Genomic DNA, 17,084 nt, shown 5'->3' on the forward strand with positions numbered 1-17,084 from the left:
GATAATCGTCCATGAAAGACAAAAAAAATCATACGATAAACATCATTGGAAATATTTCATTCAAGAGATCCTTTATTCTTGCAAGCATGACGACGATTATTGTTTAATCAATTATTTACCTTAAAAACATCGTAAGTTTTCTTTGAATTATTAATTTTTTTCTTTGAAGAAAAATATTTGTTTTAAATTTCACGAGTAATTGAAGTTATTAATGCATGAAAACATTTATGGTAGCATACAAGAAATTTCCATTTTAAACAATTACTTATTTTAAGTTTCCGACTCTCAAAGTTTCAAAGTTTAAGTTTCATATTGTTTTTATGATATAACCTTTACGGAATTTTATCTTAAGAATTTTTTTTTCTAACTATATCATGAGAGATCACAATGATTTTTGTAAGTCATAGTAGATAAATACACTGGAGGGATACTCGAATAAAATTCCGTACCTTCATCAGATCGGGCTTTGAAAAGTACCTTATACCCAAGAAATTGTCTTTATGCAATATTGAAGAATCAAAACATGTAACTCATGCAAAAAAAATTCTCCGATGGTGACACCAAGGTATTTAATATCTCATCCATATAGGCTTCAATAAATTTTTCATATGACCCTTACTTAAGTTTCATAGCATGAGTCGCTATAAGATCATAAATGTAATTATGACCACGAAAGACTTGTCAAGCCTAAAAAAATTGAAATAAACTACATCGCAACTCTGTCGATCCTATCTTGACAAGTTACTGGTAGAATCATATTCAAACCTTAGAATGTTAAGCATCATTAGATAACTAAAAGTTATCCATCTAACAAGACCGTTGAATTAATTAAATGATCCTATGAGACAGTTGATGGATTTGTAACTGAAATAAAATTCAAGAGTGTTGAGTACAACGGGAGGTCACCATTGTCATCAAATCAAATAGTCGTTGGTAACGTCTCCAAGAAACTTTTGATCACATGAACGATTAGACCCAAAAACATAAGCTCCACAAGAATAATTTTAATTGAAGAAAGTTCTAGTACTAAAGAATCTTTATATTGGTCAGTTCGAGAGTTGTGCTTGGTCACAACTAACACGATGATGGAGACCTCCACATCCCACTCTTAAATATCATCTAACATATGTACCGTGTGGTAAGGATAATTATCATAATGCTTAGGGTCTTAAATATGTAAAACATTACTATAAAATTAATACTACAAATGAGTACATACTTTTTAAAGCTAACCCTCATGCTTACAATTTAAATGGATTTAATCGTCGGAGTGTTTAAATGTGCACCCTCACCCAGCATCTTCAGATCTTCAGAAATAATGAAAAACATGAATTCGTCGATTGATCAATCACACCCACCATTACTCGGCGATAATGGTCCATGAAAGACAAAAAAAATCATACGATAAACATCATTGGAAATATTTCATTCAAGAGATCCTTTATTCTTGCAAGCATGACGACGATTATTGTCTAATCAATTATTTACCTTAAAAACATCGTAAGTTTTCTTTGAATTATTAATTTTTTTCTTTGAAGAAAAATATTGTATTAAATTTCACGAGAATACCTTTTCTCATCTTCATACATAAAAATATGTAATTGAAGTTATTAATTCATGAAAAGATTTATGGTAGCAAACATGAAAATTTCCACGAGAATACCTTTTCTCATCTTCATACATAAAAATTTTATGTGACTTATTTGCTATTTTGTTTTTACAATGTATTATATATAATGTACTAACGCCCACCGTGGGGCTAGAACCCACGACCACAAGGTTAAGAGTCTTGCGCTCTACCAACTGAGCTAGACGGGCAATACGGGCTCGGCTTGAAAGACTAATATTTGAAATTATAATTCTAGTAATTTATTATTATTACTAATTGTATTACTTCTAATTTGAATGCTCATCTTTTTATTTTTCAAATTTCGAAAGATTTAAATAATATGCGGTTATAATTTTAATTAGAAATGTGTTGAACATTTCCTTAAATAGAAATTAGTTAATAAAATTTTGTGTGTACAATTCATATGTTGAAATACACGTATTAATATGAAAATTCAAAATTCCGACTCTCAAAGTTTCAAAGTTTAAGTTTCATATTGTTTTTATAATATAACCTTTACGGAATTTTATCTTAAGAATTTTTTTTCTAACTATATCATGAGAGATCACAATGATTTTTGTAAGTCATAGTAGATAAATACACTGGAGGGATACTCGAATAAAATTCCGTACCTTCATCAGATCGGGCTTTGAAAAGTACCTTATACCCAAGAAATTGTCTTTATGCAATATTGAAGAATCAAAACATGTAACTCATGCAAAAAAAATTATCCGATGGTGACACCAAGGTATTTAATATCTCATCCATATAGGCTTCAATAAATTTTTCATATGACCCTTACTTAAGTTTCATAGCATGAGTCGCTATAAGATCATAAATGTAATTATGACCACGAAAGACTTGTCAAGCCTAAAAAAATTGAAATAAACTACATCGCAACTCTGTCGATCCTATCTTGACAAGTTACTGGTAGAATCATATTCAAACCTTAGAATGTTAAGCATCATTAGATAACTAAAAGTTATCCATCTAACAAGACCGTTGAATTAATTAAATGATCCTATGAGACAGTTGATGGATTTGTAACTGAAATAAAATTCAAGAGTGTTGAGTACAACGGGAGGTCACCATTGTCATCAAATCAAATAGTCGTTGGTAACGTCTCCAAGAAACTTTTGATCACATGAACGATTAGACCCAAAAACATAAGCTCCACAAGAATAATTTTAATTGAAGAAAGTTCTAGTACTAAAGAATCTTTATATTGGTCAGTTCGAGAGTTGTGCTTGGTCACAACTAACACGATGATGGAGACCTCCACATCCCACTCTTAAATATCATCTAACATATGTACCGTGTGGTAAGAATAATTATCATAATGCTTAGGGTCTTAAATATGTAAAACATTACTATAAAATTAATACTACAAATGAGTACATACTTTTTAAAGCTAACCCTCATGCTTACAATTTAAATTGATTTAATCGTCGGAGTGTTTAAATGTGCACCCTCACCCAGCATCTTCAGATCTTCAGAAATAATGAAAAACATGAATTCGTCGATTGATCAATCACACCCACCATTACTCGGCGATAATGGTCCATGAAAGACAAAAAAAAATCATACAATAAACATCATTGGAAATATTTCATTCAAGAGATCCTTTATTCTTGCAAGCATGACGACGATTATTGTCTAATCAATTATTTACCTTAAAAACATCGTAAGTTTTCTTTGAATTATTAATTTTTTTCTTTGAAGAAAAATATTGTATTAAATTTCACGAGAATACCTTTTCTCATCTTCATACATAAAAATATGTAATTGAAGTTATTAATGCATGAAAACATTTATGGTAGCATACAAGAAAATTTCCATTTTAAACAATTACTTATTTTAAATGAAATATAGTAAATTTTATGTGACTTATTTGCTATTTTGTTTTTACAATGTATTATATATAATGTACTAACGCCCACCGTGGGGCTAGAACCCACGACCACAAGGTTAAGAGCCTTGCGCTCTACCAACTGAGCTAGACGGGCAATACGGGCTCGGCTTGAAAGACTAATATTTGAAATTATAATTCTAGTAATTTATTATTATTACTAATTGTATTACTTCTAATTTGAATGCTCATCTTTTTATTTTTCAAATTTCGAAAGATTTAAATAACATGCGGTTATAATTTTAATTAGAAATGTGTTGAACATTTCCTTAAATAGAAATTAGTTAATAAAATTTTGTGTGTACAATTCATATGTTGAAATACACGTATTAATATGAAAATTCAAAATTCCGACTCTCAAAGTTTCAAAGTTTAAGTTTCATATTGTTTTTATGATATAACCTTTACGGAATTTTATCTTAAGAATTTTTTTTTCTAACTATATCATGAGAGATCACAATGATTTTTGTAAGTCATAGTAGATAAATACACTGGAGGGATACTCGAATAAAATTCCGTACCTTCATCAGATCGGGCTTTGAAAAGTACCTTATACCCAAGAAATTGTCTTTATGCAATATTGAAGAATCAAAACATGTAACTCATGCAAAAAAAATTATCCGATGGTGACACCAAGGTATTTAATATCTCATCCATATAGGCTTCAATAAATTTTTCATATGACCCTTACTTAAGTTTCATAGCATGAGTCGCTATAAGATCATAAATGTAATTATGACCACGAAAGACTTGTCAAGCCTAAAAAAATTGAAATAAACTACATCGCAACTCTGTCGATCCTATCTTGACAAGTTACTGGTAGAATCATATTCAAACCTTAGAATGTTAAGCATCATTAGATAACTAAAAGTTATCCATCTAACAAGACCGTTGAATTAATTAAATGATCCTATGAGACAGTTGATGGATTTGTAACTGAAATAAAATTCAAGAGTGTTGAGTACAACGGGAGGTCACCATTGTCATCAAATCAAATAGTCGTTGGTAACGTCTCCAAGAAACTTTTGATCACATGAACGATTAGACCCAAAAACATAAGCTCCACAAGAATAATTTTAATTGAAGAAAGTTCTAGTACTAAAGAATCTTTATATTGGTCAGTTCGAGAGTTGTGCTTGGTCACAACTAACACGATGATGGAGACCTCCACATCCCACTCTTAAATATCATCTAACATATGTACCGTGTGGTAAGATAATTATCATAATGCTTAGGGTCTTAAATATGTAAAACATTACTATAAAATTAATACTACAAATGAGTACATACTTTTTAAAGCTAACCCTCATGCTTACAATTTAAATTGATTTAATCGTCGGAGTGTTTAAATGTGCACCCTCACCCAGCATCTTCAGATCTTCAGAAATAATGAAAAACATGAATTCGTCGATTGATCAATCACACCCACCATTACTCGGCGATAATCGTCCATGAAAGACAAAAAAAATCATACGATAAACATCATTGGAAATATTTCATTCAAGAGATCCTTTATTCTTGCAAGCATGACGACGATTATTGTTTAATCAATTATTTACCTTAAAAACATCGTAAGTTTTCTTTGAATTATTAATTTTTTTCTTTGAAGAAAAATATTTGTTTTAAATTTCACGAGTAATTGAAGTTATTAATGCATGAAAACATTTATGGTAGCATACAAGAAAATTTCCATTTTAAACAATTACTTATTTTAAGTTTCCGACTCTCAAAGTTTCAAAGTTTAAGTTTCATATTGTTTTTATGATATAACCTTTACGGAATTTTATCTTAAGAATTTTTTTTCTAACTATATCATGAGAGATCACAATGATTTTTGTAAGTCATAGTAGATAAATACACTGGAGGGATACTCGAATAAAATTCCGTACCTTCATCAGATCGGGCTTTGAAAAGTACCTTATACCCAAGAAATTGTCTTTATGCAATATTGAAGAATCAAAACATGTAACTCATGCAAAAAAAATTATCCGATGGTGACACCAAGGTATTTAATATCTCATCCATATAGGCTTCAATAAATTTTTCATATGACCCTTACTTAAGTTTCATAGCATGAGTCGCTATAAGATCATAAATGTAATTATGACCACGAAAGACTTGTCAAGCCTAAAAAAATTGAAATAAACTACATCGCAACTCTGTCGATCCTATCTTGACAAGTTACTGGTAGAATCATATTCAAACCTTAGAATGTTAAGCATCATTAGATAACTAAAAGTTATCCATCTAACAAGACCGTTGAATTAATTAAATGATCCTATGAGACAGTTGATGGATTTGTAACTGAAATAAAATTCAAGAGTGTTGAGTACAACGGGAGGTCACCATTGTCATCAAATCAAATAGTCGTTGGTAACGTCTCCAAGAAACTTTTGATCACATGAACGATTAGACCCAAAAACATAAGCTCCACAAGAATAATTTTAATTGAAGAAAGTTCTAGTACTAAAGAATCTTTATATTGGTCAGTTCGAGAGTTGTGCTTGGTCACAACTAACACGATGATGGAGACCTCCACATCCCACTCTTAAATATCATCTAACATATGTACCGTGTGGTAAGAATAATTATCATAATGCTTAGGGTCTTAAATATGTAAAACATTACTATAAAATTAATACTACAAATGAGTACATACTTTTTAAAGCTAACCCTCATGCTTACAATTTAAATTGATTTAATCGTCGGAGTGTTTAAATGTGCACCCTCACCCAGCATCTTCAGATCTTCAGAAATAATGAAAAACATGAATTCGTCGATTGATCAATCACACCCACCATTACTCGGCGATAATGGTCCATGAAAGACAAAAAAAATCATACGATAAACATCATTGGAAATATTTCATTCAAGAGATCCTTTATTCTTGCAAGCATGACGACGATTATTGTCTAATCAATTATTTACCTTAAAAACATCGTAAGTTTTCTTTGAATTATTAATTTTTTTCTTTGAAGAAAAATATTGTATTAAATTTCACGAGAATACCTTTTCTCATCTTCATACATAAAAATATGTAATTGAAGTTATTAATTCATGAAAAGATTTATGGTAGCAAACATGAAAATTTCCACGAGAATACCTTTTCTCATCTTCATACATAAAAATTTTATGTGACTTATTTGCTATTTTGTTTTTACAATGTATTATATATAATGTACTAACGCCCACCGTGGGGCTAGAACCCACGACCACAAGGTTAAGAGCCTTGCGCTCTACCAACTGAGCTAGACGGGCAATACGGGCTCGGCTTGAAAGACTAATATTTGAAATTATAATTCTAGTAATTTATTATTATTACTAATTGTATTACTTCTAATTTGAATGCTCATCTTTTTATTTTTCAAATTTCGAAAGATTTAAATAACATGCGGTTATAATTTTAATTAGAAATGTGTTGAACATTTCCTTAAATAGAAATTAGTTAATAAAATTTTGTGTGTACAATTCATATGTTGAAATACACGTATTAATATGAAAATTCAAAATTCCGACTCTCAAAGTTTCAAAGTTTAAGTTTCATATTGTTTTTATGATATAACCTTTACGGAATTTTATCTTAAGAATTTTTTTTCTAACTATATCATGAGAGATCACAATGATTTTTGTAAGTCATAGTAGATAAATACACTGGAGGGATACTCGAATAAAATTCCGTACCTTCATCAGATCGGGCTTTGAAAAGTACCTTATACCCAAGAAATTGTCTTTATGCAATATTGAAGAATCAAAACATGTAACTCATGCAAAAAAAATTATCCGATGGTGACACCAAGGTATTTAATATCTCATCCATATAGGCTTCAATAAATTTTTCATATGACCCTTACTTAAGTTTCATAGCATGAGTCGCTATAAGATCATAAATGTAATTATGACCACGAAAGACTTGTCAAGCCTAAAAAAATTGAAATAAACTACATCGCAACTCTGTCGATCCTATCTTGACAAGTTACTGGTAGAATCATATTCAAACCTTAGAATGTTAAGCATCATTAGATAACTAAAAGTTATCCATCTAACAAGACCGTTGAATTAATTAAATGATCCTATGAGACAGTTGATGGATTTGTAACTGAAATAAAATTCAAGAGTGTTGAGTACAACGGGAGGTCACCATTGTCATCAAATCAAATAGTCGTTGGTAACGTCTCCAAGAAACTTTTGATCACATGAACGATTAGACCCAAAAACATAAGCTCCACAAGAATAATTTTAATTGAAGAAAGTTCTAGTACTAAAGAATCTTTATATTGGTCAGTTCGAGAGTTGTGCTTGGTCACAACTAACACGATGATGGAGACCTCCACATCCCACTCTTAAATATCATCTAACATATGTACCGTGTGGTAAGAATAATTATCATAATGCTTAGGGTCTTAAATATGTAAAACATTACTATAAAATTAATACTACAAATGAGTACATACTTTTTAAAGCTAACCCTCATGCTTACAATTTAAATTGATTTAATCGTCGGAGTGTTTAAATGTGCACCCTCACCCAGCATCTTCAGATCTTCAGAAATAATGAAAAACATGAATTCGTCGATTGATCAATCACACCCACCATTACTCGGCGATAATGGTCCATGAAAGACAAAAAAAATCATACGATAAACATCATTGGAAATATTTCATTCAAGAGATCCTTTATTCTTGCAAGCATGACGACGATTATTGTCTAATCAATTATTTACCTTAAAACATCGTAAGTTTTCTTTGAATTATTAATTTTTTTCTTTGAAGAAAAATATTGTATTAAATTTCACGAGAATACCTTTTCTCATCTTCATACATAAAAATATGTAATTGAAGTTATTAATGCATGAAAACATTTATGGTAGCAAACAAGAAAATTTCCATTTTAAACAATTACTTATTTTAAATGAAATATAGTAAATTTTATGTGACTTATTTGCTATTTTGTTTTTACAATGTATTATATATAATGTACTAACGCCCACCGTGGGGCTAGAACCCACGACCACAAGGTTAAGAGCCTTGCGCTCTACCAACTGAGCTAGACGGGCAATACGGGCTCGGCTTGAAAGACTAATATTTGAAATTATAATTCTAGTAATTTATTATTATTACTAATTGTATTACTTCTAATTTGAATGCTCATCTTTTTATTTTTCAAATTTCGAAAGATTTAAATAACATGCGGTTATAATTTTAATTAGAAATGTGTTGAACATTTCCTTAAATAGAAATTAGTTAATAAAATTTTGTGTGTACAATTCATATGTTGAAATACACGTATTAATATGAAAATTCAAAATTCCGACTCTCAAAGTTTCAAAGTTTAAGTTTCATATTGTTTTTATGATATAACCTTTACGGAATTTTATCTTAAGAATTTTTTTTTCTAACTATATCATGAGAGATCACAATGATTTTTGTAAGTCATAGTAGATAAATACACTGGAGGGATACTCGAATAAAATTCCGTACCTTCATCAGATCGGGCTTTGAAAAGTACCTTATACCCAAGAAATTGTCTTTATGCAATATTGAAGAATCAAAACATGTAACTCATGCAAAAAAAATTATCCGATGGTGACACCAAGGTATTTAATATCTCATCCATATAGGCTTCAATAAATTTTTCATATGACCCTTACTTAAGTTTCATAGCATGAGTCGCTATAAGATCATAAATGTAATTATGACCACGAAAGACTTGTCAAGCCTAAAAAAATTGAAATAAACTACATCGCAACTCTGTCGATCCTATCTTGACAAGTTACTGGTAGAATCATATTCAAACCTTAGAATGTTAAGCATCATTAGATAACTAAAAGTTATCCATCTAACAAGACCGTTGAATTAATTAAATGATCCTATGAGACAGTTGATGGATTTGTAACTGAAATAAAATTCAAGAGTGTTGAGTACAACGGGAGGTCACCATTGTCATCAAATCAAATAGTCGTTGGTAACGTCTCCAAGAAACTTTTGATCACATGAACGATTAGACCCAAAAACATAAGCTCCACAAGAATAATTTTAATTGAAGAAAGTTCTAGTACTAAAGAATCTTTATATTGGTCAGTTCGAGAGTTGTGCTTGGTCACAACTAACACGATGATGGAGACCTCCACATCCCACTCTTAAATATCATCTAACATATGTACCGTGTGGTAAGAATAATTATCATAATGCTTAGGGTCTTAAATATGTAAAACATTACTATAAAATTAATACTACAAATGAGTACATACTTTTTAAAGCTAACCCTCATGCTTACAATTTAAATTGATTTAATCGTCGGAGTGTTTAAATGTGCACCCTCACCCAGCATCTTCAGATCTTCAGAAATAATGAAAAACATGAATTCGTCGATTGATCAATCACACCCACCATTACTCGGCGATAATGGTCCATGAAAGACAAAAAAAATCATACGATAAACATCATTGGAAATATTTCATTCAAGAGATCCTTTATTCTTGCAAGCATGACGACGATTATTGTCTAATCAATTATTTACCTTAAAAACATCGTAAGTTTTCTTTGAATTATTAATTTTTTTCTTTGAAGAAAAATATTGTATTAAATTTCACGAGAATACCTTTTCTCATCTTCATACATAAAAATATGTAATTGAAGTTATTAATTCATGAAAAGATTTATGGTAGCAAACATGAACATTAAAACATGAAAAGATTTATGTGACTTATTTGCTATTTTGTTTTTAGCATGTATTATATATAATGTACTAACGCCCACCGTGGGGCTAGAACCCACGACCACAAGGTTAAGAGCCTTGCGCTCTACCAACTGAGCTAGACGGGCAATACGGGCTCGGCTTGAAAGACTAATATTTGAAATTATAATTCTAGTAATTTATTATTATTACTAATTGTATTACTTCTAATTTGAATGCTCATCTTTTTATTTTTCAAATTTCGAAAGATTTAAATAACATGCGGTTATAATTTTAATTAGAAATGTGTTGAACATTTCCTTAAATAGAAATTAGTTAATAAAATTTTGTGTGTACAATTCATATGTTGAAATACACGTATTAATATGAAAATTCAAAATTCCGACTCTCAAAGTTTCAAAGTTTAAGTTTCATATTGTTTTTATGATATAACCTTTACGGAATTTTATCTTAAGAATTTTTTTTTCTAACTATATCATGAGAGATCACAATGATTTTTGTAAGTCATAGTAGATAAATACACTGGAGGGATACTCGAATAAAATTCCGTACCTTCATCAGATCGGGCTTTGAAAAGTACCTTATACCCAAGAAATTGTCTTTATGCAATATTGAAGAATCAAAACATGTAACTCATGCAAAAAAAATTATCCGATGGTGACACCAAGGTGTATTTAATATCTCATCCATATAGGCTTCAATAAATTTTTCATATGACCCTTACTTAAGTTTCATAGCATGAGTCGCTATAAGATCATAAATGTAATTATGACCACGAAAGACTTGTCAAGCCTAAAAAAATTGAAATAAACTACATCTGTCGATCCTATCTTGACAAGTTACTGGTAGAATCATATTCAAACCTTAGAATGTTAAGCATCATTAGATAACTAAAAGTTATCCATCTAACAAGACCGTTGAATTAATTAAATGATCCTATGAGACAGTTGATGGATTTGTAACTGAAATAAAATTCAAGAGTGTTGAGTACAACGGGAGGTCACCATTGTCATCAAATCAAATAGTCGTTGGTAACGTCTCCAAGAAACTTTTGATCACATGAACGATTAGACCCAAAAACATAAGCTCCACAAGAATAATTTTAATTGAAGAAAGTTCTAGTACTAAAGAATCTTTATATTGGTCAGTTCGAGAGTTGTGCTTGGTCACAACTAACACGATGATGGAGACCTCCACATCCCACTCTTAAATATCATCTAACATATGTACCGTGTGGTAAGAATAATTATCATAATGCTTAGGGTCTTAAATATGTAAAACATTACTATAAAATTAATACTACAAATGAGTACATACTTTTTAAAGCTAACCCTCATGCTTACAATTTAAATTGATTTAATCGTCGGAGTGTTTAAATGTGCACCCTCACCCAGCATCTTCAGATCTTCAGAAATAATGAAAAACATGAATTCGTCGATTGATCAATCACACCCACCATTACTCGGCGATAATGGTCCATGAAAGACAAAAAAATCATACGATAAACATCATTGGAAATATTTCATTCAAGAGATCCTTTATTCTTGCAAGCATGACGACGATTATTGTCTAATCAATTATTTACCTTAAAAACATCGTAAGTTTTCTTTGAATTATTAATTTTTTTCTTTGAAGAAAAATATTGTATTAAATTTCACGAGAATACCTTTTCTCATCTTCATACATAAAAATATGTAATTGAAGTTATTAATTCATGAAAAGATTTATGGTAGCAAACATGAAAATTTCCACGAGAATACCTTTTCTCATCTTCATACATAAAATTTGTAATTGAAGTTATTAATGCATGAAAACATTTATGGTAGCATACAAGAAAATTTCCATTTTAAACAATTACTTATTTTAAATGAAATATAGTAAATTTTATGTGACTTATTTGCTATTTTGTTTTTACAATGTATTATATATAATGTACTAACGCCCACCGTGGGGCTAGAACCCACGACCACAAGGTTAAGAGCCTTGCGCTCTACCAACTGAGCTAGACGGGCAATACGGGCTCGGCTTGAAAGACTAATATTTGAAATTATAATTCTAGTAATTTATTATTATTACTAATTGTATTACTTCTAATTTGAATGCTCATCTTTTTATTTTTCAAATTTCGAAAGATTTAAATAACATGCGGTTATAATTTTAATTAGAAATGTGTTGAACATTTCCTTAAATAGAAATTAGTTAATAAAATTTTGTGTGTACAATTCATATGTTGAAATACACGTATTAATATGAAAATTCAAAATTCCGACTCTCAAAGTTTCAAAGTTTAAGTTTCATATTGTTTTTATGATATAACCTTTACGGAATTTTATCTTAAGAATTTTTTTTTCTAACTATATCATGAGAGATCACAATGATTTTTGTAAGTCATAGTAGATAAATACACTGGAGGGATACTCGAATAAAATTCCGTACCTTCATCAGATCGGGCTTTGAAAAGTACCTTATACCCAAGAAATTGTCTTTATGCAATATTGAAGAATCAAAACATGTAACTCATGCAAAAAAAATTATCCGATGGTGACACCAAGGTATTTAATATCTCATCCATATAGGCTTCAATAAATTTTTCATATGACCCTTACTTAAGTTTCATAGCATGAGTCGCTATAAGATCATAAATGTAATTATGACCACGAAAGACTTGTCAAGCCTAAAAAAATTGAAATAAACTACATCGCAACTCTGTCGATCCTATCTTGACAAGTTACTGGTAGAATCATATTCAAACCTTAGAATGTTAAGCATCATTAGATAACTAAAAGTTATCCATCTAACAAGACCGTTGAATTAATTAAATGATCCTATGAGACAGTTGATGGATTTGTAACTGAAATAAAATTCAAGAGTGTTGAGTACAACGGGAGGTCACCATTGTCATCAAATCAAATAGTCGTTGGTAACGTCTCCAAGAAACTTTTGATCACATGAACGATTAGACCCAAAAACATAAGCTCCACAAGAATAATTTTAATTGAAGAAAGTTCTAGTACTAAAGAATCTTTATATTGGTCAGTTCGAGAGTTGTGCTTGGTCACAACTAACACGATGATGGAGACCTCCACATCCCACTCTTAAATATCATCTAACATATGTACCGTGTGGTAAGAATAATTATCATAATGCTTAGGGTCTTAAATATGTAAAACATTACTATAAAATTAATACTACAAATGAGTACATACTTTTTAAAGCTAACCCTCATGCTTACAATTTAAATTGATTTAATCGTCGGAGTGTTTAAATGTGCACCCTCACCCAGCATCTTCAGATCTTCAGAAATAATGAAAAACATGAATTCGTCGATTGATCAATCACACCCACCATTACTCGGCGATAATGGTCCATGAAAGACAAAAAAAATCATACGATAAACATCATTGGAAATATTTCATTCAAGAGATCCTTTATTCTTGCAAGCATGACGACGATTATTGTCTAATCAATTATTTACCTTAAAAACATCGTAAGTTTTCTTTGAATTATTAATTTTTTTCTTTGAAGAAAAATATTGTATTAAATTTCACGAGAATACCTTTTCTCATCTTCATACATAAAAATATGTAATTGAAGTTATTAATTCATGAAAAGATTTATGGTAGCAAACATGAAAATTTCCACGAGAATACCTTTTCTCATCTTCATACATAAAAATTTGTAATTGAAGTTATTAATGCATGAAAACATTTATGGTAGCATACAAGAAAATTTCCATTTTAAACAATTACTTATTTTAAATGAAATATAGTAAATTTTATGTGACTTATTTGCTATTTTGTTTTTACAATGTATTATATATAATGTACTAACGCCCACCGTGGGGCTAGAACCCACGACCACAAGGTTAAGAGCCTTGCGCTCTACCAACTGAGCTAGACGGGCAATACGGGCTCGGCTTGAAAGACTAATATTTGAAATTATAATTCTAGTAATTTATTATTATTACTAATTGTATTACTTCTAATTTGAATGCTCATCTTTTTATTTTTCAAATTTCGAAAGATTTAAATAACATGCGGTTATAATTTTAATTAGAAATGTGTTGAACATTTCCTTAAATAGAAATTAGTTAATAAAATTTTGTGTGTACAATTCATATGTTGAAATACACGTATTAATATGAAAATTCAAAATTCCGACTCTCAAAGTTTCAAAGTTTAAGTTTCATATTGTTTTTATGATATAACCTTTACGGAATTTTATCTTAAGAATTTTTTTTTCTAACTATATCATGAGAGATCACAATGATTTTTGTAAGTCATAGTAGATAAATACACTGGAGGGATACTCGAATAAAATTCCGTACCTTCATCAGATCGGGCTTTGAAAAGTACCTTATACCCAAGAAATTGTCTTTATGCAATATTGAAGAATCAAAACATGTAACTCATGCAAAAAAAATTATCCGATGGTGACACCAAGGTATTTAATATCTCATCCATATAGGCTTCAATAAATTTTTCATATGACCCTTACTTAAGTTTCATAGCATGAGTCGCTATAAGATCATAAATGTAATTATGACCACGAAAGACTTGTCAAGCCTAAAAAAATTGAAATAAACTACATCGCAACTCTGTCGATCCTATCTTGACAAGTTACTGGTAGAATCATATTCAAACCTTAGAATGTTAAGCATCATTAGATAACTAAAAGTTATCCATCTAACAAGACCGTTGAATTAATTAAATGATCCTATGAGACAGTTGATGGATTTGTAACTGAAATAAAATTCAAGAGTGTTGAGTACAACGGGAGGTCACCATTGTCATCAAATCAAATAGTCGTTGGTAACGTCTCCAAGAAACTTTTGATCACATGAACGATTAGACCCAAAAACATAAGCTCCACAAGAATAATTTTAATTGAAGAAAGTTCTAGTACTAAAGAATCTTTATATTGGTCAGTTCGAGAGTTGTGCTTGGTCACAACTAACACGATGATGGAGACCTCCACATCCCACTCTTAAATATCATCTAACATATGTACCGTGTGGTAAGAATAATTATCATAATGCTTAGGGTCTTAAATATGTAAAACATTACTATAAAATTAATACTACAAATGAGTACATACTTTTTAAAGCTAACCCTCATGCTTACAATTTAAATTGATTTAATCGTCGGAGTGTTTAAATGTGCACCCTCACCCAGCATCTTCAGATCTTCAGAAATAATGAAAAACATGAATTCGTCGATTGATCAATCACACCCACCATTACTCGGCGATAATGGTCCATGAAAGACAAAAAAAATCATACGATAAACATCATTGGAAATATTTCATTCAAGAGATCCTTTATTCTTGCAAGCATGACGACGATTATTGTCTAATCAATTATTTACCTTAAAAACATCGTAAGTTTTCTTTGAATTATTAATTTTTTTCTTTGAAGAAAAATATTGTATTAAATTTCACGAGAATACCTTTTCTCATCTTCATACATAAAAATTTGTAATTGAAGTTATTAATGCATGAAAACATTTATGGTAGCAAACATGAAAATTTCCATTTTAAACAATTACTTATTTTAAATGAAATATAGTAAATTTTATGTGACTTATTTGCTATTTTGTTTTTACAATGTATTATATATAATGTACTAACGCCCACCGTGGGGCTAGAACCCACGACCACAAGGTTAAGAGCCTTGCGCTCTACCAACTGAGCTAGACGGGCAATACGGGCTCGGCTTGAAAGACTAATATTTGAAATTATAATTCTAGTAATTTATTATTATTACTAATTGTATTACTTCTAATTTGAATGCTCATCTTTTTATTTTTCAAATTTCGAAAGATTTAAATAACATGCGGTTATAATTTTAATTAGAAATGTGTTGAACATTTCCTTAAATAGAAATTAGTTAATAAAATTTTGTGTGTACAATTCATATGTTGAAATACACGTATTAATATGAAAATTCAAAATTCCGACTCTCAAAGTTTCAAAGTTTAAGTTTCATATTGTTTTTATGATATAACCTTTACGGAATTTTATCTTAAGAATTTTTTTTTCTAACTATATCATGAGAGATCACAATGATTTTTGTAAGTCATAGTAGATAAATACACTGGAGGGATACTCGAATAAAATTCCGTACCTTCATCAGATCGGGCTTTGAAAAGTACCTTATACCCAAGAAATTGTCTTTATGCAATATTGAAGAATCAAAACATGTAACTCATGCAAAAAAAATTATCCGATGGTGACACCAAGGTATTTAATATCTCATCCATATAGGCTTCAATAAATTTTTCATATGACCCTTACTTAAGTTTCATAGCATGAGTCGCTATAAGATCATAAATGTAATTATGACCACGAAAGACTTGTCAAGCCTAAAAAAATTGAAATAAACTACATCGCAACTCTGTCGATCCTATCTTGACAAGTTACTGGTAGAATCATATTCAAACCTTAGAATGTTAAGCATCATTAGATAACTAAAAGTTATCCATCTAACAAGACCGTTGAATTAATTAAATGATCCTATGAGACAGTTGATGGATTTGTAACTGAAATAAAATTCAAGAGTGTTGAGTACAACGGGAGGTCACCATTGTCATCAAATCAAATAGTCGTTGGTAACGTCTCCAAGAAACTTTTGATCACATGAACGATTAGACCCAAAAACATAAGCTCCACAAGAATAATTTTAATTGAAGAAAGTTCTAGTACTAAAGAATCTTTATATTGGTCAGTTCGAGAGTTGTGCTTGGTCACAACTAACACGATGATGGAGACCTCCACATCCCACTCTTAAATATCATCTAACATATGTACCGTGTGGTAAGAATAATTATCATAATGCTTAGGGTCTTAAATATGTAAAACATTACTATAAAATTA

Source organism: Lathyrus oleraceus, chromosome 5 (assembly GCF_024323335.1).
Source record: "Lathyrus oleraceus cultivar Zhongwan6 chromosome 5, CAAS_Psat_ZW6_1.0, whole genome shotgun sequence".
Classification (NCBI taxonomy): domain Eukaryota; kingdom Viridiplantae; phylum Streptophyta; class Magnoliopsida; order Fabales; family Fabaceae; genus Lathyrus; species Lathyrus oleraceus.